Source organism: Panthera tigris, chromosome B1 (genome assembly GCF_018350195.1).
Source record: "Panthera tigris isolate Pti1 chromosome B1, P.tigris_Pti1_mat1.1, whole genome shotgun sequence".
Lineage (NCBI taxonomy): Eukaryota > Metazoa > Chordata > Mammalia > Carnivora > Felidae > Panthera > Panthera tigris.
In genome coordinates this window covers 7,931,263-7,957,300 of record NC_056663.1, presented here as the reverse complement: position 1 = coordinate 7,957,300, position 26,038 = coordinate 7,931,263, and the positions used below count along the sequence as shown (strand labels likewise).

Below are 26,038 nucleotides of genomic sequence, written 5' to 3'. Positions count from 1 at the left end.
CCAAGGAAAATGAAGATCCAAAAGCCCTTCCATGTTCCCTGGCCAATCAAAGACATCCAAATTTGCTGGGTGTCATTGAATAGTCTATGCAATTAATATCCAACTTCTCTGCTCATGTCCCAGAGACACTACACTTTCGGGAAAGTGAGAGGCTGCTAGTGAAGCCTGTGGCATTTTCTTAGTTGAAGAACCTCATCAACTTTTCTCTCTTTCTGGCCCCCTCTGGCTTCACTCAGAAATGCACTGTTGAAACTATGTCTCTTACATGCCAGTGCGTACATCTGGTCACTGGAAAACCCACACACATCCCAGGGGAGCTAGTCCCAGCTGAGCAGTCCACCTCAAGGTCGGCTTTGGGGAATTACCCTGTTATAATATATTCAGACCCTTGAAACTCTAGAGTACGAGCTGAAAATTCAGACCATGCAAGGTGAGGTTCTTTAACTCATTTGAGTCACCTTTATCACAGACAGGTTTCCAGATAACCATTGGCAAACAAAGCCAGCCACATCTGGAATGGAAATAAAAGGGGGGAATGGTTATGGGAAGGGTCAATACAACAGGTCTGAGCCATCTCTCGTTAGAAGTACCGCCTGCGGGCTTGGCCCTGGGCTGGCATCGAGAAAATTGGCTGGCAAATAATTCTCCGCACTGATGTAAAACTTCCCCTAAATTATAAGTGACTCACTGCACCTAAACTGTTGAAACAATGTGGCTGATGCCAAACACCTGCTTTATTTGGGGGACTCTGGAATTTTGGAACATGCCAGGCAGAGGGTGCCTAGATGACCATCCCCACGTGAAAACCCTGGGCACTGAGTCGAATGCTTCCCTAGTTGACAACATTTCACCTGTGCTGTCCCAACCCATTATTGGAGGAGTTAAGCACATCCTCTGTGACTCCTCTGGAGAGGACTTCTCCCCATGCACGTTTTCCCTTTTTTGTCTCTACTGTGTGATCCTTTTACTGCAATATGGTCTTTGGCTGTGAGTATGACTATGTAAGTCCTGTGAGTCCTTATGGCAAATCAGCAAACCTGACGGGGTCGTGGACACCCCCAACACAAAGACTATCTCCTGCTTCATAAATTTCCATATGAAGAATGTTCTTAAGGATTTCTACCAAAATCCAAGAAAACCTAGCCCCATTCTATTCTGTAAGGGAAAGAGTCATAATTTTTTTTTTTTTTTTTATCCTAAGCCTTTCTAACGTGCTCCATCCTTAGTTCCGGGCGCTAAACTGCCTACGTGTTTTGACGGATTGCACCTTGCATTTATTCGGCCTGCCCTTTGGATTCCTTGCCTTCTCCCTTCTGTCCCCTCTGTCCCCAATGCTGGTGGCAGGCCCTGTTCTGTTTACTCATGTGGACACATTTCTCTGAGCTCTTGACCTTGAGTTACCCGCTTAATGTTGATTTTCGCAACCCTCTGCTTTTACACGTGTCCACAGCACCGGATGGGAAGATGTTTTCACTACTTGTTCTTAATCATTGAGCCATTCAGTGTCTTCATCAGCTCATCTGGCCTCCCTGGAAGGGGAACCAATCAGGCAAAAGTCATGATCTCAGTCAAGTATATTCTTTGTGTGGATCTGTTACTTTCGTGCTCCTTATTTATGTATGTAAGCTGAAAAGAATTTTAAATCAATATATAGCAGAGGTTAGAAAACTCTGAGTAATACCTAAAATTACCTTTTTTTCCCTCAGACTTTTAACTACGGAGAATACCTGATAAATTAAACATCCATAAGCAACAATATTATTCCATCTTAGTAACTTACAAAAAAGGAGTAAGAAAATATCTGAATTCTTCATATCCTTACTTTGAAAGGTCTATTCTGAAAGAAAAAAAATTTCAAGAGAATGTACTAGATTTTAGCTCCTGAATGCTGGAATATGTTTAAATTTTTTGCACTCTTACACTTCTGTGAATCTTTCGAGTGGAAGGAAGTAAGAGGTACCATTCAAGCGATGTGAATATACTACTAAAACTGAAATTCTTGAAGCACAAATTCTGCTTCTGTGGCTTAATCATGTGTCACATTGCAGGAGTCAGTCATAAGTGACTGGTATTCGAGAGCAGATGGGGAAGCAAAAGACTTATGACCCAGCCTCAGATCTGTTAACAAATGCTGAGAAAATCATCTTGCCATTTACCTTGATTTTACCGCAGAGGCAGGCAAAACCCAGTGCCCCAAGGGTGTTCCCAGGACAGTGGTGATGCAGAAAACACCAGCATAGGAGATGTGAGTTACACATAAACTCTTAGGGGGTCTTTCTGCATTTAAGTTGCTAATTTGTTTAAGATATGCTTCACTCTAAGTTACCATAATTAACAGTCGGTAATTTTTGTGACAATTTTCCTGGGAAAGATCCCAAGTGATTCCTGACACAAAGATCCTTAGAAGGAAGCAGTGAATAGATCGTGTCTTCCTTCTCTCGAACAAGATAAAGAGCCAAAACTTTAGCCAGTCTACAAGCTGTGTTTCTTCACTTTCTGTCTTCCTTGAGCTTTTTGATACAGATGTGGATACAGAGCCCTCTCTGTACTTGACCTTGCATTTCCCCTTCCTCCTTTCAGCTTAAGGTGAACTTACAATTCTTCTAGAATTATAAGCCTAAAATCAATGTTTTTAAAGTAAGAATTATTATGTGTGTAACATCTTATAACAGTTATTTAACAGTTTGGGGAGAGTTGCTGGAATAAAACATAGATGACAGATATTGGGGGATCTATCTTGACCATTTACCTTAATTCTTTCAGAAATAATTCTTGGTAAATCTTTTCTCTAAAGTTGGGTTTTCTGGCCACGTAATCTTGACATATTACATGTACTCATTAGGCGTGATTCTGATTGTAAGAGAAGAACCCCCTGTTGGGGAACTTATAATAGAGGTAGAACTCAGGCCCTGGGCAGGTAAGTGGTAATTGAACAAGGTGTGTCCGTGCAGGCTATAGAATGTTCGTAGGTATTCAGGGTAAGACTCCCAGGTACGAAATTGGATAGTCAGGCTGAACTCAGAGGTAGAGACCATGGCAGACTGTCAATCCTGTCTAGGATGGGGACGAGAGTGGAAAGGGGATATTGTAATTTGAGGCTACATCTGGCTGAGAAGCCACTAAGGGGGGGGGGGGTGCTAAGGAGCGAAGCTGCCATAGCTGGGTCCCAGATCCCATATGCCCCACTCCAGGGCACAGGGGTATTCATACACTGATAATCTTTCTTACCGCCGTCAGGATTGTCTAAACACCTGCAGAGTTGACCCTGTAGGTTATAGGGAGGTGGGTGGGAGGGGCACGTGTCCCACCCTCAAGGAGCTCGGAAACAGAAAACCAGAGGGAGAAGATGTGGTGAGACAGAGGGCTGACATTAAATGCCTGTTTTTATTTTCTGTTTTAAAACAAAATATCCACGATTCTGTGAGGCAAATGAATCACATCTCAAAAATTTTATAGAAGGATAATTACAAATCTAAAAAATAATCCTACAGGTAAAAAGTGAGTTGTTTTGGGGGCGCCTGGGTGGCTCAGAAGATTAAGTGTCTGACTTCGGCTCAGGTCATGATCTCACAGTTCGTGGGTTCGAGCCCTACGTCAGGCTCTGTGCTGACAGCTGGGAGCCTGGAACCTGCTTAGGATTCTGTCTCCCTCTCTCTCTGCCCCTCCCCCCCTCTCAAAAGTAAGTAAACATTAAAAAGATTTTTTTTTAAATGAGTAGTGTTAGGTGCCTGGGTGATTCAGTCGGATAAGTGTTCGACTACTGCTCAGGTCATGATCTCTCGGTTTATGAGTTCGAGCCCCATGTTAGGCTCTGTGCTGACAGGCTGGAGCCTGCTCAGATTCTGTCTCCCTCTCTCTCTGCCCCTCCCCTGCGCGCGCACTCTCTCTCTCTCTCTCAAAAATAAATAAACATTTAAAAAAATTTTTTTTAAAGAATTGTTTTTAACTCAGCTATTCTGTGGACTTTATCAAATGTTTGAAACTTCAATTCATTTGCATCTGTAATAGTTGAGTTACTCATAATCATATGGTGAGTACTATCTTAATGCAAATGTTAATTCTGAAAATTTTCAAACTCAAATAATTTCCTATTATTGAACGATTCCAACTACTCATTCTGTAGAACATAGAGCAGCCGGTAGCACAAATCTTTTCCATGGATTAAACACATGTTCCTGCTTGCATTGTATAACTACCCGTCGTAACACCTGAATCACGTAGGCACTCAGTAAAAGATAGCTACTCGCATCGGCCCTGCTAAAAGTCAATTTTCATCGAAACGTCGATTTTGAAAGTAAAGACTACTTGCTTTCAGTTGTCGTGGTTACACTTTTTCCCCGAGCTTCGGTGTAATAATCACATTTAACTAGAACAGAGCCTTGAGTTACATATTGTTTAAAAATTAATGCCACGGGTTATATGAAGAAACAAACAGTGAGTGTACGAGACAGAAAGATGTTAGACCTACATTTCCGAGTGGAATGTAAGTGACTTCAGAGATCACCTGTAAATATAAACATATCAAGTTCATTGTTTAATGTATTTGCTATTACCAGAAGTAAAAGAATGACACAAGGTTTGGGGAGGAGGGGAAGAGTAAGCAATAGAAAACTCGGCCAGAAACACGCCCTCAGGGGCAAAGCCCTGGGTCTAAGAGCTACATGTGAATAGCCCTGCCACCTGCAGATAAGACATCCTGCCCTCCGCTGCCTGGGAAGGCATCGCTTCAAGGTTGCAATGTGACAGCATCGAGGTGGTTAGAAGCCCTCTGGTCCCATTTATGCACTGGAGGCTCAATATTCAAATCCGAGGTCACTGCCAACCCTACAAAACAAATGTTGGCTGTAGCTGAAAAACTGGTTTGTGGCAAAAAACCTAAGAATACAGGAAAGGCTGATTCCCCCACGCTGTCCTTCTGCATCACTTCACGTGGCTCTAGCTCTCTCTACCTTTAGAAACTCTCTCTGAATGAGTCTTATTAGTGTCACTTTATGGCACATCTATTTACAAGCCTATTGTGTGCCGAGCATTGTGCTCACCCACTTCATCTCATTTCCTAGAGCAAAACAATTCCAGTCCCATAGCTCCTGGCTTACCGCCCCGTGGAGGAGAGTGACTTTAAACAACAAATAAATGATTGGAAATTCGGGTAAGTGCCGTGAAGGCAAAGAAGAGGTTGAGGAGAGAGATTGTAAAAGAGGCTGGCTGTTTAGGAAGGCCTCTAGGGAATTCTTTCAAGCTGCCTTAACTACAAGAAAGGGACCGCGAACCAGAGTGGTTTCACAGTAAGGACATCTCTCCTCGGACCCATCTAACTCCTTCGAACCCACAAAGAGTTAGAGCTTCATGCTGGGGGATTCGGTGCCCAACCGTGTCCTCAGGAGCTTGGTTCTTCTTTCTGCTCTGCTGCCCAAAGTGTCTGTTTCCTTCTAAACCCGGGTCTTCTTAGGATCATGTCTCAGACAACATAGAAATCTATCTTTCTCTCATTTAGCGATGGTTGCAACTTGAGGATTAGTTGCATTTCCTTCACATGAGAGGGAAAGAAAAATAAGCTTAGAGACTAACTTCTTCCCTTCAGGCTGAGCCACCTTGGTAGAAAGACCGCTAGTTTTCCAGCAACATCCATCATGCTCAGGTTTCGGCAGGGCACTGGGCCACCGGGAATAAAGATTACATTTCTCATGTTCCCTTGTGACTGTGTGTGGCCTTGTGACTAGGGTTTAGCAATGGCAGGTAAATGGGGGTAATTTGTGTAATTTCTGAGATCTACTCTTCCAGGGAGGGAGTACGCCTTTCCTGGTCCCGTCTTCCTTCCTGTGGCTTCAGTGTGAATATGATGGCTGAGCATCTCCAGGCACATGTTGAAAATGACCAGGCAGGGTGCATCCTGAGTGCTTGACACCCGTGGCAGTAGCGGCCGTGACCGTCCCCCCACCCCCTCACTGTTTAGCTTGCTCAAACCACCTCTGAGCATGTTTTGTGCTACCTGCGTGCAGCGCCCAGGGAATGCACTGTCCCTAAGTCACTGGCCAGAGAGAGCAACGCCATGTGCCGATGGGCTCATTCAGTCAGTGCTCTTCCCCGGACTAAGGATGTGGTCGAGAGTTCCCGAGCGCAGGGGTCGCATGAGGTGGGGACAGGATGAAATCAAACAGTGGTTAGGAAGGAGGAAGCGGGGAAGATTGCTGACCAACTGACCAACAGTGACCACTACCGATTAGTGACCCAGGCCAAGAGAGAAGGGCTGGATCACGCGGTGTGAAAGTAGGTGTGGGGTCTCCGAACAAGAATCAGCTTGGATGTGGATGTGTTCACAGAACTGAAAGAAAGTCAGTATGATACATGAACGGGAGAAATGACGTAAGACAAGGCAGGACCCTATTGCAAAGCTGTATCCATGTTTGCCCAGGACTGTCCTGGCTTAACCTGTCGTACTAGAAAAATTGAAATAGTATTTCCTTTCACCTTCCAAAATGTCCTGGTTTGGGTAATAAATCCCAAGAGTATGCTGTAGATACAGCTCATGTGAAAGAACTTGGACTGTATTCTAAATACAGTGGGAGGTGGTCTTTATCCTTGTTCTGTCTTAGTAGAGACATCAGGCTTTCACAGCTGTCCCAAACTTCATCTTCTGGCTCCTCCCCAGGTCAAGCTAGAAAATTTTTCCCGAATTGGCTCCCAAGGTCATCTAGCCTCAGAGAACAGATAAAAGCCCCTCCCTGCCTCTTCTGAGCCACGTGACATTTCCTACAAGATTGCTTCTCTCAGCCTAGATTTCTTTTGTTTTTAATAAATTTTTAAAGTTTATTTATTTATTTTTGAAAGAGAGAGAGAGAGAGCGTGAACAGGGGAGGGGCAGAGAGAGAGGGAGAGAGAGAATCCCAAGAAGGCACCACACTCGGCACAGAGCCCCATTTGGACCCCCGTCTCACGACCCTGGGATCGTGACCTGAGCCGAAACCAAGAGCCAGATGCCCAACCGACTGAGCCACCCATGCGCCCCATCTTAGCCTAGATTTCTAATCCAGCAATACGACTATTACATAAGGAATCTCACTGTGTTGTTGGAAAACCTGTTTCTAGGTTTGAAATATTTTTGCTTATCAGAATGGAACTACCATACAGTCTAGCAATTCCAGCTCTAGGTATGTATCCCAAGAAAACAAAAACACCAGAATGTGCACTCCTATGTTTATTGCAGCATTATTTACAGTAGCCAAGATCTGGAAGCAACCTAAGTGCATTCAGTAAATGAAGGCATAAAGAAGGTGTGGTATGTATATACAATGGAATATTACTCCGCCATAAAAAAGAGTGAGATCTTGCCATTTGTGACAATGAGGATGGACTGGAGGGTAGTATGCTAAGTTACATGAGTCAGACCGAAAAAGATAAATACTGTAAGATTTCACTTATATGTGGAATCTAAACAACATAATGAGGGGCGCCTGGGTGTCTCAGTCAGTTAAGCGTCTGACTTCCGCTCAGGTCACGATCTCGTGGTTTGTGAGTTCGAGCCCCACATCAGGCTCTGTGCTGACAGCTCAGAGCCTGGACCCTGCTTTAGATTCTGTGTGTCCTTCTCTCTCTGCCCCTCCCTCAGTTGCGCTCTCTCTCTCTCTCTCTCTCTCTCTCTCTCTCTCAAAAATAAACATTAAAAAATTAAAAATAAATAACATAATGATAAGCAAACAAAACAGAAAACAGATTCATAGATACAGGAAACTGTTGATTACCAGAGTGGGGAGGGGTTGGGGGGCGTGCAAAAGAGGTGAAAGGGATTGAGAAGCATAAACTTGCTTTTCTGAAATGAGTAAGTCAGGGGGATGTAATGGATAGCACAGGGAATATAGTCAATAATGTTCTAATAACGTGTGGCGACAGATGGTAACTAGATTTGTCGTGGGGATCATTTCATAACATAGAAAAACATCTAATCACTATGATGTACACCTGAAACTAGTAGGATCTTGAATGTCAACTATACTTTAACTTAAAAATAATGATAAATAAGTATTCCTGCCTCTGGCACTTCCTACCTTGAGACTGATCTTGTAGCCATCCAGTCTGCTGAAAATTCTTCTGTCTACTTTTTGACCTTGGACAGGTTATTATACATTCCCTGAGTCTCTTTTCTGTATCTGTTTCTACATTTACTTGTAAAATGGAGCTGTTACCCGATAGGGGCTGTATGAGTCCTATAGGGCTGCCATGACAAAACTGGATTTTCTTATGGCAACTGGGTCTCTCAAACAACCAACTGGGTGGCTCAAACAACACACGTTTATTTTCTCACAGTGCTGACGTCTTTACGCCCAAGATCAATGTGTAGTCAAGGTTAGTTTCTGGGAAGGCCTCTCTTCCTGGCATGTAGATAGCTGCCTTTTTTTTTTTTTTTTTTAATTTCTTTTTTGAGAGTGAGAGAGCACAAGCAGGGGAGGGGCAGACAGACAGGGAGAGAGAGAATCTCAAGCAGGCTCCATGCCCAATGTGGAGCCCAACACAGGGCTTGGTCTTGCAAACCGTGAGATTATGACCTGAGCTGAAATCAAGAGTCAGGCACTCAACCAACAGAGTCATACAGGTGCCCCGAAGGCTGCCTTTTTGCTGTGTCCTCCCACGGCCTTTCCCTGTGTGCCGAGAGAGTGAGAGAGATCATGTCTCTTCCCCTCCTTGTAAGGACACTGTTCTTACCAGATTAAGGCCTCCCCCTTGTGACCTCTATTAATCTTTATTACCTCCTCACAGGCCATATCTCTCCAAATACAGTCTATTGGGGGTTAGGGCTTTGACATATGAATTTTGAGAGAGACATAATTCAGTTCATAACAGGGTTATTATGAGTAACAAATGAGATACTCCATGAAATGAGATACTTGGAATAAGCTTTATATTCTATATTTTGATATATTTTAGGATATAGAGAACTATAGAGATCTCTATGTATCCTAAATTTAAATTACAGTGCTCAATAAATGTTATCGACTACCATTATGGTTATTATTTGGGTTTTTTTCCCCCCAGGACTAAACTTTTTCATTTCATCCCTGCCCATCTCCTCAACTCAATCTTTGTGTCAAGGTTGTGTCCAAGCTCTTAGCCATTAGGATAATCATGTACCAAACGGACTTTGATGAGTCATTCTTCATCCAAATCAATGATTCGGACATGTAAAATTTGGCATTGCAGGTTATGCAGTCTGGGGGAGAACAAAAACTTAGAATACGAATACGAGGTAGTTGCTTTATTGCAACCAAGGTAGAGTACAGCAATATATACAAAATTAACTGGGAAGGAAATGGTGTCTTTGACACAAGTCATACTGAGTTTTACTTGAAATAATAATCCAATACAAGCAGCAATAACACTCAGGATTATTGGCATGATCTGTAGATTCAGAAAAGGAAAAGCCCTAACTTTGTATCTGTGACTTTGGAAGAGCTGACACAATTATGATATATGCAATTTTGCTATTTTATTATAAACTCTATTCATCTTATTCATCATCTCCGGGTTTTAAATAGTAACTTCTCGCAAAGTAGTTAAATACTATTTTAATTCCCATTAAATATATTGCAGATTCATTCCAAATGCTAGAGCAGATAATCTTGTGCCTCCAATGTAAAGTATAAGAGCCAAGATATTCTAGAGCTATGGTTCCCAAATGTTGCTTCATGAATTGGCTATATAAAAGAATCATCCAAGATATGTGTTTAAATATAGTTCTCTGGGCCCCACTGAATCAAATCTCTGAGGATGATATCCCGCAGACCTCTCCCTCAAACCAGGCCTGTTGGAGGGTCCTAGCTTTGTTAACAGCTAAAGCTCATGACCCAATGTGAGGAGTTAGGTGATACCCTACCTAGCATATTGAGTTGTAACTCCTGATTTTCTTGCGTTTTCTAAGTGTTTCATGGAAAATAATTTGAATCCTATCCATAATTGCTGTTTATACTCTTTTTTTAAATATTTATTTTTGAGAGAGAGAGAGAGAGAGAGCGAGAGAGAGAGAGAGAGAGAGAGAGAGAGAGAGAGAGCACGAGTGGGGGAGGGGCAGAGAGAGGGGGAGACACAGAATCTGAAGCAGGCTCCAGGCTCCGAGCAGTCGGCACAGAGCCCGACGTGGGGCTCAAACACATGAACCAAGAGACCATCGCCTAAGCCAAAGACGGACACTTAACCGACTGAGCCACCCAGGCACCCCAATAGTTATACCCCTTAATGAAAGCCAACCCAGTGCCAGAAACACTAAAATTGCTGGAGTTTATACCTACAGCTGGACACACGCACTAAACTTCTCTACAAATTAGGTAGGCACTTACTCAGCGTTGCGGCTCACTGAAAAATAGCCATGATCAAAGCATGTTCAGCAATGTAAAACTATCGAATCTCCACATGGAATATTTATTTGGGATCCAAAGTACTCTGGAATGAGTAAGAGGTAGTGGGGATAGATGCTTATTCTCTAATTTGTTGCACGCTATTATCGGGCTTCTAAGAGAGTTTTTGGCTGCTTCAAATGTTTACCATTTTATGAGTCATTTTCCTGCTCACTTTCATAATGCATTTTCAGATGTGAACTAACCACTACTATTTTCAGTAGAGCTATATTTAGTATAGATCTCAAAATGAGAAATACCTCTTAGTGCCTGTCATAGTTGCCTAAGTAAAATCAAAATATTTAATGATATCAAATGATGGAAGGCAACTTTTTAGATAATGTGGTATAAGAATAGCTAAATTGTCATTTTTATTTGTAGCCTACATTCAGCCTACGTAATGCCTTTGTTCAGTCAATGTGTTATGAGAATTAAATAAGATAATGTGCCTTTAAATTATTTGGAAACTATTATATATGTGTACATAGTTATAACATATAATATATTAATATATAAAATATATAATATCTATATATTCAAATGCAATACATATCTATCTATCTAAATGTAAGCTAACAGAATTATTATTCCTTAAACATAATTGTATATTATTAGAGTGGTCAAAACAAAATAATTTTTCAGTTAAACCAACCATATTAAGAGTAGGAGTCTGTTTTGTCGGCCATGAAACACTAGTTTGATGGTTGCATTGTGTGTTTTTAATATCTGACTATTATGCCGGGGAGATTTTGTCTCTGTAGAAGACTTGCTTTAATGTGTTATTGCTACCTAAAACAATAATGTTTGGTAACAAAGATAGCAGGCAAATTCCCCATTACAATCGAAAGGACTCACATAGAGCCTTCTACCAGAAACTATAGTAGATGGCGTCCCAAAAGCTGCTTTGGAAGATACTAGAATGAGTGACGCCAGTCAGTTTGCATCTGCAAATTCATATGCACAGAGAACTCTAAGAGCAAAGAAAACAGAAATCTCTAATAACAGAGATATGCCAAGCTTTCCTACTAAGGGTGGTGCCCCAACGTCCCATGAAAAATACCTCACTGTTCCTGAATTGACTAGGAATAAATTATTTGAAGACCAGTGGAATTACAAAAGAAGCATTTCACTAAACTATCAGTCATATTTAGAGCTGACACCCTATAAATCTCTTGAGCAGAGACGCTCTCCAGTGAGCTTGAATGATCAATTATACTTTTATTGAGTGAAAGTAACTTTTTAATATATGACTTTGCCAAAAGGCAATTTATCAGCTGGTCCATTACTGAAGATAGGAATGAAGATTCTCAAATAATCATTATTCATAAGGAACATTCTATCACAAGCATCTGCAATTCTTTGGTTCTTTTTTTTTTTATTAGTTTAGTGGTCAGTATTTATTATGCAGTGAAAAATTGAATACGTTGATGATGGAATCGATACAGCTTAATCTTGAATGAAGATTTTGTAGTGTTAATTATGGTGGTTATCTGTCATTGATGTCTACCTAAATTTTTGTCAATGCTCTCTCCAAATGGTGATAGTTGTCCACATTGTGCATTCTGCCTCCCCAGTGCAAAACCTAAGAAACTACATTTCCCGGCACTCCTTGTTGCCAGAGTACTGACATGTGACTTAGATTTCATTAATCAGAAACGTTTTAATGAAGCTCTGATTTGATTGGCTACATAAGAAAACAGGGAACTGACATCCATACTTTCAGGCATGAGTGTCCCTGAGTTTGAGGGTGAGTGAAGCCACTTCTGGAATCACAGCATAGACAGCGTAATTTGGGTCGTCACTGATGGCCGCAGTACCTTCTAGATCACAGTAGAAACAGCATAGGTCTGAGGTTAGGTAAGGTAGCTGCCCCCTTGACAGTTCTTCCTGTGCTATTTAATTTTTACCTTCTTTTATTCTATTCACTCACAAATGCTTACCTCATATAATTCCTATTTAAAGACGTCATTTTGTGGCATCGGGTTTATCAATACCAGTCTTTTTTGCTGGAATGTCAAGCCGTTATTGACTTCTGAGCCTATCCTGGTATATTATAATGAACATGAACCATGTTTTCTTACTTTTTGGTAATTCAGTTTACAGTATTTAAGCTCAGCTTAGTTTCAAAGTGCCAGATGGCAACTAATTGCCAATAATTTATTAAGCAAATTTCATGTAATATACAGAACTAGAATATGGAAATCATAAACAGAACTAGAATGTGGAGATCATAATCTGGGGCCATGTTTTTAAATGTATACTGATTACATATTTCTATGGGGATAATTTTCTAAAATGATGCCCAAATATCTTGCAAGATGCTCAGCACTGGAGTTTTTTCTCAGTACCTTTTTTGTTTGTTTTACACAGTTATATCCAAGCTTCGGGAGGCAGTGTTGAATTCTGGTACCCTGAATTTTCTGGTCCTGCACGTCCAAAATTTTGCTTTGCTATCGCTTTGGTGTTACTTTTGGATGCCTTGTTTTCTTTCCTGACCCAGTTAATCACCAAGTTCTCTCAGTTCTACCCCTAAAAGCCTATGGCGTTCATGGACTTTTCTCAATTTTTCCTTCCACTGCCCTCGCCACGGCCAACCCCATCTCCACCGGACTGCCCTCTGATTCCCCGCCTGCCCTGACTCTATACACACCGGCTGAAATTACCCTCCCTTGCTTTTATTAAAGCCCTTCGATCGCTTTTGTGAGCGTCGGTCATGGGAAACCGCACTAAGACGGACTCGGGAGGTTTCGGCAGGGGGAGCTCTCAGGCCCCATCGCCCTAAGTCCACTGCAGACCCAAGCGGAAGAGATGAACTTCACCTCCCACGGACGTGACCTTGCACGCGGAGGCGACTCCACTCCCTCAGAGGGATCCCCGCAGGACCACAGCTCCGCCGACGAGAAGCCACGGCACCTCGATCCCCCCGTAGTTTCCTGCCACGGACTTGGCGAGGCACCTAACAGCCTTCCCGGTGTACCCCCTTTCTCCCTAAAAAGGCGCGCCTCTCCTTCGTTCCCGCGACTTGCTAGGGTTTGGCTCCAGCGGGTCTGTCCGGGAATGCGATTCTCTTTTATTCCCGAATAAACCCATCTTCTGCTGGTGAGATAAGGGGCGGTTTTACTTTTCAGGTTAGCACTTTTCATCCAGTTCAGAATAAGCTCCGACGCCCTAAGATGTGGCACTTGGGGCTCCTCGAGCAGGAGTCTGGGAGCAGAGGGGTGTAGGAGGGAGCTCCAGGGCAAGTGTCTGTCGGGAGGACTGACAGCTGCAGGTGGTGAGCAGGCCGCGGGGTCGCGGGGAGATCCCCACGGGCAATCGATGGTACGTGGCCGCGCCCACTGTCCGCGGCGCGGAACCAGTGGCCCTCCCACCAACTTGGTGCCAACTCGTGCCGGACTTCCCCTCGGGCTGCAGGCACAGGTCCCAGAAGCCACAATATTCGTTGCCACAGGACCCCGTCCCTTCCCGCCTGTGCCTGGAAGACTCCACGTGGCCGGCTCTCTCCCTGTCCGGGTCTCCGCATCTATCACGCTCTCCAGCAGCTGTCCCCTCCCTTCCCTAATTATGGCTCACCGTTATCACCGTTATTTATTTTTTGGTCGCATTTATGTCCCACATTGCACTCATCGCAGTGTGTGTCTTTTAAATTGTTATTATTCCGCTTCTCCCCAGGAGTATAAGCTCCGTGACAAAAGGGACACCTGTTTTGCTCACACGTGTCTTGCTAATATGTCACATAGTGCTGGCACATAGCAGGCACTTAATACGTTTTTATTGAATGAATGAGTATAAGTCTCCAGCGCGTTTTTGCACTAGGGAAGCTTCCTGATCGCCTAGCGCAGACTGATCAAACTGGCTGGCCGTGTCTCAGTCAGAGGCTAAAAGCTGCGGTAACAATTTTAAAACGTCAGTGACTTAAAACTGCAAAGGATTGTCTCCTGCTCGCGCTGTTGGTCCCTGCCGGGGAGATGGGAGGTCCGTTTCGTATCGTCTTCGTTCGAGTTCACAGGCTACACGAGGCTTATTTCTTTGCTTCTGTATTCACCCAGGCAAGAAAGAGGGAACGTGCTGAATGATGCACGGGCACCACAGGCTTCTTGCTAGAAGGGACACACATGTACTCACATATCACTGATCACTGATCAAAGCAAGTCACACGTTCGTGTTCAGCCCAAAGACGATGGCAAAGGTCAGCTTTGGTCTTACAGGGTAAGAAGACGATGTCAAAAGAAAATGTCTATTCAATCTGCTTGCAGCAATAAACTCAAGTTTTGCCCTTTGTGATGAAATTCTATTTTTATCTCTGGGAGGTCACATTACATATGACACCTCTGGGAACATTACAGAAAATTATTAATGAGATGCCATCATGTGGCAAAAGTGAGCCTGCTTGACATAACCCATCACTGATGCTAAAATCTATGGAAAAAAATAAGGAACTTGAGAAAACCCATTGATATCTGAGAATCACTCCAACAGGAAAAAAGAAAATCTGCTTTGTGAAATACATTTGCAGGGGCGCCTGGGTGGTTCAGTCGGTTAAACATCTGACTCTTGGTTTCGGCTCAAGTCATGATCTCGCAGTTTCGTGAGTTCAAACCCCACGTCAGGCTCTGTGCTGGCAGCACGGAGCCTGCTTGGGATTCTCTCTCTCCCTCTTTCTCTGCCCTTCCCCCACTTGCACTGTCTCTGTCCCTCTCAAAAATAAGTAAACTGAAATACATTTGCCAAATTACTCCAAGAATGCCTAATTTTGTCTCAAAGCTGGATTGTAACAAACAATGATTTTTAGCATTTGGATTGCCAGAAAATGTAGTTTCTGGCATTATTTCTTTTATGCCTCAATTGAGTTTAAGGAGTTTGTGGCAAGATTCTTTTCCAAGTTATCATCCATCGACTCTGTGTGTGTGTGTGTGTGTGTGTGTGTGTGTGTGTGTTTGCATGTCTACTGACAGGGATATGACATGCATTTCAGGGATGCTGTAGTGATGATTAACACTAATAATACATCAAAGCAACTTTAAAGTAATTATTAAAATTACAAGAATTATTACAGTACTGTCTTACTAGAAATGCACAATATTGTTGCCATTAATTATAACAATAAGTATATTAATGATGGAGCTATCCCTATTAATGAGTTGTTCAAGGGCAAGACAGAAACATGAAAGAAACAGATTAAAAACAGAGTTTGATAGGTAGGTGTGCAGTTACCGGAAAGCGTACTTGGCTGAAGGAAATTTAAATGATAATTACAAGGTCACCTCACACAATTATCCAAGGCCTATAACATAAATCTGATTATCACACTTCGCCAGACATTTATTGATGAAACAAATCAACACTCCACTAAAACTAAATGCATCTTGGCCCAGCGAGACATTAACTGATAAAGTCAGCATCATGAGATACAGCTGAAGAAGTAAAAAGCCTCAAGACTTTATATATAAGACAGTTTCTAAAATGGAGTGTTGCGGGGTAATTAATTAATGCTCAGTACAATTAAACTATTGAGTAAAGTTGCTCCCTGTTTGGCAGAGGGACTTGATTATGGTAATTCTTTGCTGTCAATCTATGAGGATGTATTTTTAGATCTACATGCAGATGTGGAAGAGAAAAATGGGTCAGCAACTGACGATGGTCTTTATGACTCATAACCAGTCAATAAATATCTTTTTTTTTGGTTTTACTAATCATAGCAGTTTTAAGAATTCAAAGGCTACTCTTTATCTTCTCGACTTTCTTTAAATAACGCTCATTTTTATGTTTATCCTTAGGAAACTATAAATCAAAATTGGGGCATCATTTCCATTGAGTAGTTTGAGCCTATTGAGTGTGTTTTGTTGTAAGAGAGAGGAACGTAGGTTCCATGAGGGCAAAGACCATCTTATTCAGCACTGTATTCTCAGTGATTATTGGGGGAAAAAAATGCCTCAAGTATTTTTAACTAACTTTGTCAGAGGACTTAGGCATAAATATTTTAATAAGTATTATTGGCTTATTGAGACACATAAGGCTTTTGCTTCATAGTTTCATTCTGTTTGGAGAATGCCCTGAAAAAGTAAAAAGAAAATATTGGGCATAATTTCTCTGCTATCCTGCCAATCCTTTAAGAACTCCTAAATGTTCTTAACATTTCACATTGAATCTTTGGAAGGGAATACTTCTCCTGATGCCTTTTTTCCTAGGTGCAGGGACTCAAGGGATCTCTCTCTCCAAAGCTTTATTGACTTCCCCTCTTTACCATCCCCGCATTGAGTGACAAACCCGATTGTCAGGTGTGGGGAGAAGAATCCGGACATGCTCGTCTCCATTCGATGTTCTTCTACCTCTTAGGAACCAGCCTTCTACCAGAAGGAGGCAGTCTCTGCTATTCTCCCGGGAGCAAGCTCTTCCCTGCCTCGGGAGCAGTCTGCTTCGGTCCAGAACTGCCACCAACTAGGTGGATACATTTTCCGAGTTCTGATTGATAGTAGAGACAAGACTCAAATGGATAGTATTCTGCAACCTAAGCTTTACTGGTAATAAAGGTGATATTTTGACCTCGTCTTTGCTATCATTTGTCGTCTTCCTGTGGGAGGGATAAAGGTGTTAATTATCGAACCCCCTCAGGACTTTATCATTGGTTACATTCGCCAGAATCACGGAGAAGTAAGTGAAAAGGAATAAAACCTAACATGGAGTCATCAGAGTCTGGGCTTGGGGTTTGGACTTGAAAATGTTTTCATTTCTTCTAAAATCTAAAGAAAATAGAGACAATCCACCTTGTCTTTATACCAACGCAGTCGTAAAATCTAATTTTTGGTATTTTAAAATATTTTTTTCTTATTTCGTAGAAGGGGGTCCCAGAAGGCAAAGTGCCCAGGGCACACAAAAGGCATAATCCAGCCCAGCTTGACGGACCAGAGAAGATTTTATTAAGCTGGGCAGACGTCTCCAGTGGTGCCGTCAGCTTTTCCTGCTCTGACCGAAGTCAAGCTGGCTGTGGAGAGGTTACCCCGATTGGCACATGCAGCGTATGGCCTCTCTATTCTGTCCACGGATCGGTGCCCGCCCCTAATAGGGGCAGACTTGCGAGCGTGCCAGGCTCTAAGCCAACAGCCCTCGCACAGCGTCTTTCTGAAGCAACGGCACAGGGCCATCGGCAAAGGTGCCATCTCAGGGTAGAGGTTGCTACAGCTCGCCCTGGAGGTACATTTGCAGGTACATTTGTGGAGCGTGGGGCCTCGGGGGGTTGCTAAGGGGCCAAGAGCTGGAATGAGGGTTCATGATAGAGAAATACATCTCACTGTGTACCGCCCTTTGATTTTATTATTTTTTCTCTTTTTAATGCTCATTTATCGTGAGAGGGAGAGAGAGAACTTGAGAGCATGTGCACAACTGGGGAAGGGGCAGAGACAGAGAGAAAGAATCTCAAGCAGGCTCCGCACTATCAGTACTGAACCCCACGTGGGGCTGTATCTCACCAACCATGAGAGCATGACCTGAGCCAAAATCAAGTCAGACACTTAATCGACTGAGCCACCCAGGTGCCCCTGCGTATAAACCTCTTAGATCTTAGAAGGCAGAATATATCTATTGCATTTTGAATGCAGGGTAGCTGACTGCTTTGCTCCCACAAAACACTAGTAAGCTTCTAGAATTAAAATTGGGATGCCCCTGATTCTTTTTTTTCTTTTTCAGGTTTTTATTTAAATTCCATTAGTTAACATACAATGTAATATTAGTTTCAGGTGAATTTAGTGATTCAACACGTCCATACATCACCTGGTACTCATCACAAGTGCCTCCTTAGTCCCCATCACCTATTTCACCCATCCCCCTTCCCCCCTCCCCTCCCCTCCCCTCTGGTAACCATCAGTTTGTTCTTTCTAGGTAAGAGTTTGTGTCTCAGTTTCCTTTCTGTTCCCCCCATGTTCGTTTATTTTAGTTCTTAAATTCCACATATGAGTGAAATCATATGGTATTTGTCTTTCTCTGACTGACTTATTTTGCTTTGCATCGTACTCTCTAGCTCCATGTGGAGTGACAAAATTTCATTCTTTTTGATGGCTAAGTAATATTCCTCTGTGTGTGTGTGTGTGTGTGTGTGTGTGTGTGTGTATACATACATACATACATACATACCATACCTCCTTTATCCATTCATCAGTCAGTGGACACTTGGCTTGTTTCCATAATTTGGCAATTGTTGATAATGCTGCCATAAATATCGGGGTGCATGTATCCCTTCAAATTAGTATTTTTGTACATTTGGGTAAATACCTAGTAGTGCCATTGCTGGATTCTTGGCTAGTTCATTTTTAACTTTTTGAGGACCCTCCACCCTGTTTTCCAGAGTGGCTGCCCCAGTCTGTATTCTCACCAACAGTGTAAGAGGGCTCCCCTTTTTCCAGGGATGCCCCAAATTCTCCACTTCGGTGCAAGCTGGACTGTGAAACAGTAACCTTGAATTCGTGTGGCTTGTCCACAGGATCAAGTATAAAAATACTCAAAGAATCAATGGATAAACTTCAAAATAATGTGGTAGAAATCAAAGTGGGGGAAAGAGTATCGGGAGAAATTTATATACACCTCCCTAAGCCTCTCCGGGAACAGGCATTAAAAATCCCAAAAGCAGCTTTCGGTTTGGGGATTTATTGATTTTCCAGTCAGAACAAAATGTAGAGAACTTGATTACTACTTTCTTTGAGATACAAGATTCTTAAACTGTGGCAATCCTGCAAGAAAAGACAGTGACAGCAGCCTTTGAGGCGAAAGACTGAAAATACCTGCTTACGATGGAGTGTGGAGGCCCTATTAGCATAGAGAGCTCACACACAGCACTTTAAGGGCCAGAGATGTGACACTGTGAAGGGAAATGCACATTAGTGTTCTACGAGATGGGAAGAAAAGCACCCCAAATAAGACGCGATGACTGGAGCTGTCTCCACTGCAAATTTCAAATCTTACAGAAAAACTTCAGTGTCACAGGTACCCCTCTCCGAGAGAGGAGATAGTATGCATGGGTGGGCTTTTCCCTGCAGATACAGTAAGTTCCTAGGTTCATGGCACCCAAATTGAGCTGCTACTGAGAAACCTCTTTAAGTTCACAGCTGTGGGTGCCGTACAATTGGTATTTTTTGATAGTCAATCTGGTGAAGATAAAACCCAGATTTTTTTTTTTTTCATCTACTCTCCTACGCTCAAATATGATTTTCTGCCATGGCTTTTTGGCAATACTGATACTGGATTCTAGAAACGTAATTTTTCCCCGGGATAATTGCCAGGAGCAGGGAATTGGTTTGTTTTCTGCATTTGTTGGGCATGGGGCTAGAACTGTTGATAATCTTATCCACGCCCTATCTCTTTGAACTTGTTGATCCGTGAAGAATATCAGAGACTTGGCATTGAGCTAATGGGACTTTTGATGCCCTGAAAGTATTCCAAGGGAGGACCCGGGTCAGGGCTGTCGCACGAGTTCCAGCTGTACCCCATTCCCGACAACTGCTCCGACTGGGCTGAGCAGAATGAGAAATTAGTAAAATCATGTTCAGATCTTAATTTATCTTGAGATCTTTCTTTCTCTTCTTTCTTTCTCTTTCTTTCTTTCCTTCTCTTTCTTTCCTTCCTTCCTTCCTTCCTTCCTTTCTTCCTTCCTTCTTTCCTTCCTTCCTTCCTTCCTTCCTTCCTTCCTTTTTTACTTTGAACTGGAAAGTCACAAGAGCTAATGATTTTAATTTTGGACTCCAACTCCTTTACATGGACATGCTAATGGGTCCAGTCCCTTTTTAAAACCTGTAAAGTCCAACAACGTATTGAAAACTGAGCCGAACAAATGTGCATCTTAACAAATTATTATGAAGTGGTAACCCAGATTCAAGAAACAGGACATTGCCCTTCCCATGTACGTTTTTTTGTCAAGCCCCCTGCCCCAAAGCTAACTACTAACCTGGTAAACGCCGCCTGGCCATTCTTCATTACACGCTCACGACCTAAGTGTGTATCCCTAAAAACAATGGTCAATTTTGCCTGTTTGTGAACTTCCCATAAACGAAATTATACAGCGCGTTTTTGGGGGTAGAGGGAATCACTACCTCGACGTGACGTTCGTGGGAGTAATACAGGCACAGACTGCAGTTTATTTTCATAATGTACTAAAGGCCCGGTTCACTGATGATTTGACTGAGCGGAAGCCAGATGGTGTCCATCGGGTGGCTGTAGCTGTTCAGCCTCAGTGTGCCCATCGCAGTCGCCAAAATGGATGTGGTCTCTCCACTCAGTGGGTCAATTCAATCCCACTCTTGTTCCGGCCAACCCTCCCCTGGATGAGCCTCATTAGCTCCTTTATGGATTCTTGGGCCATGGCCAATGGCCTAGCCATGTGTTCTGCCACTTACAGGCCGGCATCCTGGCAAATTTGACGCTCCTCTTTGAGGCCGCAGATAAATGAACCATCTGGGTCACGGATGTAGATGCCTGTCATACAGGCTCATTCCGGTGAGCCCCACTCAGGCTGCCCGTCTCCAAACACTGCTGCCCGGATCCATCATCGCACCCAACGCGGCAACACGTGGACCATAACACAGTGGGTGAGAGTGAAATACTCTTGTCTTTCTGCAGAGGCTGACCCTCCATCGGACTTGTGACTCCTGTCCGAAGTTCACTCATTTGTCCCCCAGGTGGGGAGGCTGCACGGCCTGGGGCGTGCCCCACCCCCTCCTGCCAGACTGACCACATTAGGGCTTTGACCCCCTCCTGGAGCCATCAGGGGTGCTCCACCACTGGTCACATTTTTTTTTTTTCTGTCGATGTTATTTTCTGTTTGTCTGGTCCAATCGGCTAACCACTGTGGCTCTTGAAGCTCCTCCGAGCCACGTGTTGGGCTTTCTGGGCCATTTTCAGTCAGTGTCTCAATGGTGTGCTTTTTATCACAAAAGCTATGCCACAATAGATGCGCAAAGTATTTGATGAAGCTTCCATGCCCTCCCTCCCCCATCTACCCACATCTGATCCTGTTGGAACAGCTTCCTCAGAAATAAACTAATAAAGGGGCACCTGGGTGGCTTTGGTCTTAATATCGGCTCAGGTGGTGAGTTCGAGCCCCATGTCGGGCTCCATGGGGACAGCACAGAGCTGTCCCTCTCTGCCACTCCCCCGCTCCTTCTCTCTCTCTCTCCCTCTGTCTCTCAAAAGAAATAAATAAACATCTAAAAAAGAAATAAATAAACTAAAAAAATTCTGACTTTACCTGTCACACTTCTTCCTGATCCACACACCCGGGTGAGGCAGACTGGTCACACGGCATGTGGCTGTCTCCAGAAAAGGGCCATCCTCTCCCAGCTGCTTCCTGGCTAATAATCAGAATGAAAGGAGTTGGTGGTTACACAGACACATTTCCCCCGATCATTCCTAGGCATAACGCACCTTCCCCTCCACTAACGATCAGCCTGGTGAGTACTCTGAGAGGAGAAGACAGGATTCAGTAGGCAGAGAGGGAAAGATTAGGGCTTGAGGTCCCTGGGTGGGGAAAAACACCTATTTTGAAACAATGCTGGGAGTGTCTGACCACAGCAGGTCCCCTCCGGCATAAGGTTCCTCTTAAGACTGTAACAGACCCCACCTACTCCCCCCGCTCAGGTTCCCCTCTGGAATTTGACAAAAGACCTAAGTACGGCCATAGACCACCCCTCATACAATGGAAACGAGCCTATCAGAATGGGCAACCCAGCACCCAGAGCTATCAAGCCAATAAGGGTAGGACTTGAGCAGGAACAAGGGGGAAGGGAAGCGGGAGGCCCGACCAGAACCTTATAGAACAGGGACCCTTGCCTTAGCCCTCGGGCATGCACCGCATTCACTTTCGAATGCCCCCTCTCTGTAAAGAGAGCGTTCCCACTATTCTTCCTTTCTGATCTTATACTCTAATAAACTTCTGCCTGCTGCTCATTTTGTGCCCACCTCTTCATCCTTTGAAGCAGCGAGACAACGAATCCTGGCTATGGCGGTAAAAAATCCTGCCACAGTACTTCCTTCTGGTGGCAGCCCACCCGGAGTGGGCCCATGGATATTCAAACTTAATTCCAGTTGAGCCACCCGGGTGCACTTCATTTTGTGGAGCGACAGGACCCTAGATCACGAGGACGGGGATGACTGGTTGTGGACAGTGCTTGCCACGTCCCCACTACAAGGCCCACGTAGGCTGCACTTTGAGATGGAACAGGTTACTCTGTGCTTTGCAAAAACTCCCTCATCCCTATTGCATCTGATGCTTCTGGACAGAAGGTCTGAGGGTAAGCAGAGGATAATTGAAAAAAAAAAAGGTGTGAAGTTTCGGCCATTAGAATGGAGTCAGACCATCGTAAGGCAGGGGAGGGGGAACACCTTACACCCTGGGAAGTGCAGGAAGAGAGGGAAGTTGGTAATCTTTGCCCCAGAGCCTTCCTCACGAATAAAAATGGCCTGTTTCAACTTTCCCAAACTGCCGAAGGCACTTTCAGCTTCATGGATGGCTGGTCTGGTGCCTCCAGCCGCGTGTTTCTAAGCACAGTGTGATCACAGTGTGATCACCATCCCCTTAACCGTAAGTCTGCTGGAAACAGTAGGGGATGGCTTCGACTCCTGTACCTCCCTGTCAATACCTCTGATGTCTTTTGTATTCCCACGCCCCGTGGCCATCACTCAGTTTCCCATGGGGTGGGTGATTGCTGGCGGTTGTGGTCCGGACAAACTGGACAGGTTTCATTGATCATTCTCAGACAGTCTCCTCAAAAGTAAGGACCAGACTCAATTATCAAACTAAACTGGGAACCCTAAGACTTAGCAGCCATTGGGAGGCCATGTTCAAGGCGCTGGCTACCTGAGTTCCCCTCCCCTCAAGTAGTGTAGGGATCACTCGGGGGCTGCCCAACAATTAGAAACAATGATTTCTTTCCAAGGGCACCATGGGAATCCTCGGGGTGGTACAATTAGTGTAGAAGCCACGCATTCACCTGGCTCCCTCCTCAAGTCAGAATGGGTCACACTTAAGGAATGAATTGGAAAACACCACCAGTAGATCACATAGCCCTCAAATTGTAAGCAGAATGGGTTAGGGGTCCCCAGAGAAAGCAAGATGAGATGTAGCTTTCTTCATTTAGGAAAAGGCATTTCAGGCCCTGGCCATCTTGTGATCTAAGTCTGACTGGCACTACATGCCCACGCCATGTATCTCACAGAACTTCCTGGGACTTGCATGGAAATTGTGGAGGAATAGATTTCAGTAGTTAATGAGTTTAAGGGAACGAAAGAACATAAGAACAAACAGCCACTATCAGGCCAGGAGATAACCTAATCATACCAGGGGCAATAAATCAGTGGTAAAACTCCGACTGCTGTTTTAAAAGCAAAGATTGACCTTACACACATTCTTGAGTTTTCTTTGAGGGATTTAAATCCCTTTGAGCACTCAAACACCAGACCAGTTGGAGCCAGAGAACTGATATTGACCCTTGCTGACCCTCACGAGTCCCATCAGCTAAGACCTGGACTCTGTCACCATAGGTGATTTTTGCCCTAATTCCATGCTGAAGTCCCCATTATGCAAGCCCCTTCATGAATATGCATGCACTGTTAGCTTAAAATTTCCCCAGTTTCATTGTTTAAGGAAACACTGCTTTGGGAAATATTCCCAGTGTTCTCCTTTACTTATTACAAGTAAAACCCTTCTTTTTCCAACTCTTGGCTTGGTTGTGTCTTTTGCTTTGACAGCTACCAAGAGGCAAACCCAGTTTCGGGTAACAAGATGACTGCAGAGATCTCTCCAAAATGGGGCTACCCTTGATTACCTGGAGATGCTCCCACAAAAATGAGAGACTCCTTATTTATGCATAGTCTGAAGGTAATTTTCCCTACAACTGCTTTGAAAAAAGATGGTTCAAAATTTGTCTCTAACTTTAGCTAAAGCGATCAACAAAACTACCTCCACACAAGAAGTCAGGCATTCATGGCTTACAGGAGTTTTTCAGCTGCTTGGGTCCGGGACTCTAGAGGGAATGGTTGACATCGGTACTGCAATATTTTCCGCATCCCGCTGCTTGGGGTCTTGTAAATAGTAGCCTTATTCACATGTTGTGTGAGAGAAATTGGATGGATTTGGTCCCAGCCTTTGTCAAGGTTTCCGTTGAGTCTTCAGGTCAGTCATAGTGGCCGAAAGAGTGACGTACTCTTGGGAGAACCAGCCAGAAGCCAAGATGGTATAGAAATGAAGGGTGAAGATGTTGGCATACAATTTTCCATGGGTCTCTTGAGTCTGTGTTCTTCTTCCAAGCGGAGGTACTTGCTGCTTTTTCTCTAGACTCTCCTTTAAAGGACGTTTGTATAGTAAATAGCCTTGGGAAATAGAGATCAATGTCTTTTTTTGGAGCAGAGGGCAAGTTTGTGCATAGCATGATATAATGATAATAGTCTCTCTTCAGGGCGAAGTTTAGTCCGGCTTACTGCCCATCACAAAAGATTTGGACTGCTAAAGCCTGGAGTCCCTCAGCTGTGACACAAATCCACTACACGTGCAGCACATACCTGGGCCCCTCTGTGTTGTCCCTGAGGGCCTTGGAGGCAAGAGGAATTGATGCAAATACTCTATTCTTGTCCCCTGACCTGAAATACAGTCTTTGACCCAGGAGGCTCATGTGGCGATGTCAGCAGCCAAGAAACTACGGCGGGCTTATTTATTACATGGCGAGTCGAATAATATCTCAGATCCTTCATAGTTCTGGATGAGGAGGATTTTTTGTTTTTTTCAATTAGCCTGCTTGGGAGTCATCGAGCTTCTGGAACTTGTGGATGGATATCTTTTATTAGTTTTGGGATATTCTCAGCTGTTATCTTTCCAAATTTCGCTTCTGATCATTCTCTCTTTCCTAACACCTTGATTAAATATATGTTAGATTTTCTAATTCCATTCCTCTTGTGTTTTCTTTTGCCCCTTTCATCCTGGATGGTTTGTACTGACTTGTCTTCAGATGTGCTAACTTTCTCTTGGTTATATCTAATCTGCTGGAACACCACCTAGTGAGTTTTTAATTTCAGGTACTGTGTTTTTTAGTTCCAAGACATCTATTTTTTTATATTTTCTTTTTAAATCTGTGATGTCCTTTTTAAAGATCCCAGTTTCTTGCTGAGATGTTGAAGTTTAACTTCTATCTCTATCAGCTTAATATAATACCTGACACATACTACGTTTCTGGAAATTTCACTCTTCGAATACCTATGGGTCTGTTGTTTGTGCTGGTTTCCGTTCATATTAATACATCTTTTCGTGCTCCCTTATTTTTGAGTGAGTGCTAGATACTCACTCATTTTGAGTGAGTGCTAGATGAAGGAAAATCTTATCTTGGCTTCACGGACCTCAGCGTTAGGCATGTTCACGTTTGTTTATCTTTGCGAAATACCTACAGAGCCCCCTACTGCCTTTGGAGACATTACCGTCTAAGGCCAGGTGGGGGAGCTCGCCAAAGCACACTACGTGGAAAGGTCACCAGGCCAAGCTGAGGCAATTTCCAAGGAAAACGAAGTCAAAATGTCAGGAAAAGCTGAGGCCTGAGAATGGTCAAGACAAGGAGGGAATAGAAAACGCTGAATTAATGCTGAGGTTGGTGGTCCAATGAAGGCTTCTCTTGACTTTTTGATGATTTCAC

At 43.6% G+C, this 26,038-nt stretch overlaps 1 long non-coding RNA gene across 1 annotated transcript; it reads right to left on the bottom strand.

Annotated features, from left to right (window-relative positions):
- Nucleotides 1-4,580: 4,580 nt before the first annotated feature.
- LOC122237601 lies at nt 4,581-25,941 on the bottom strand. Its single transcript, XR_006216178.1, has 3 exons — nt 24,355-25,941; nt 21,613-21,715; nt 4,581-4,824 (listed from the first exon to the last, which is right to left on the bottom strand). It is a non-coding gene; the product is annotated as an uncharacterized LOC122237601 (long non-coding RNA).
- Nucleotides 25,942-26,038: the final 97 nt, after the last annotated feature.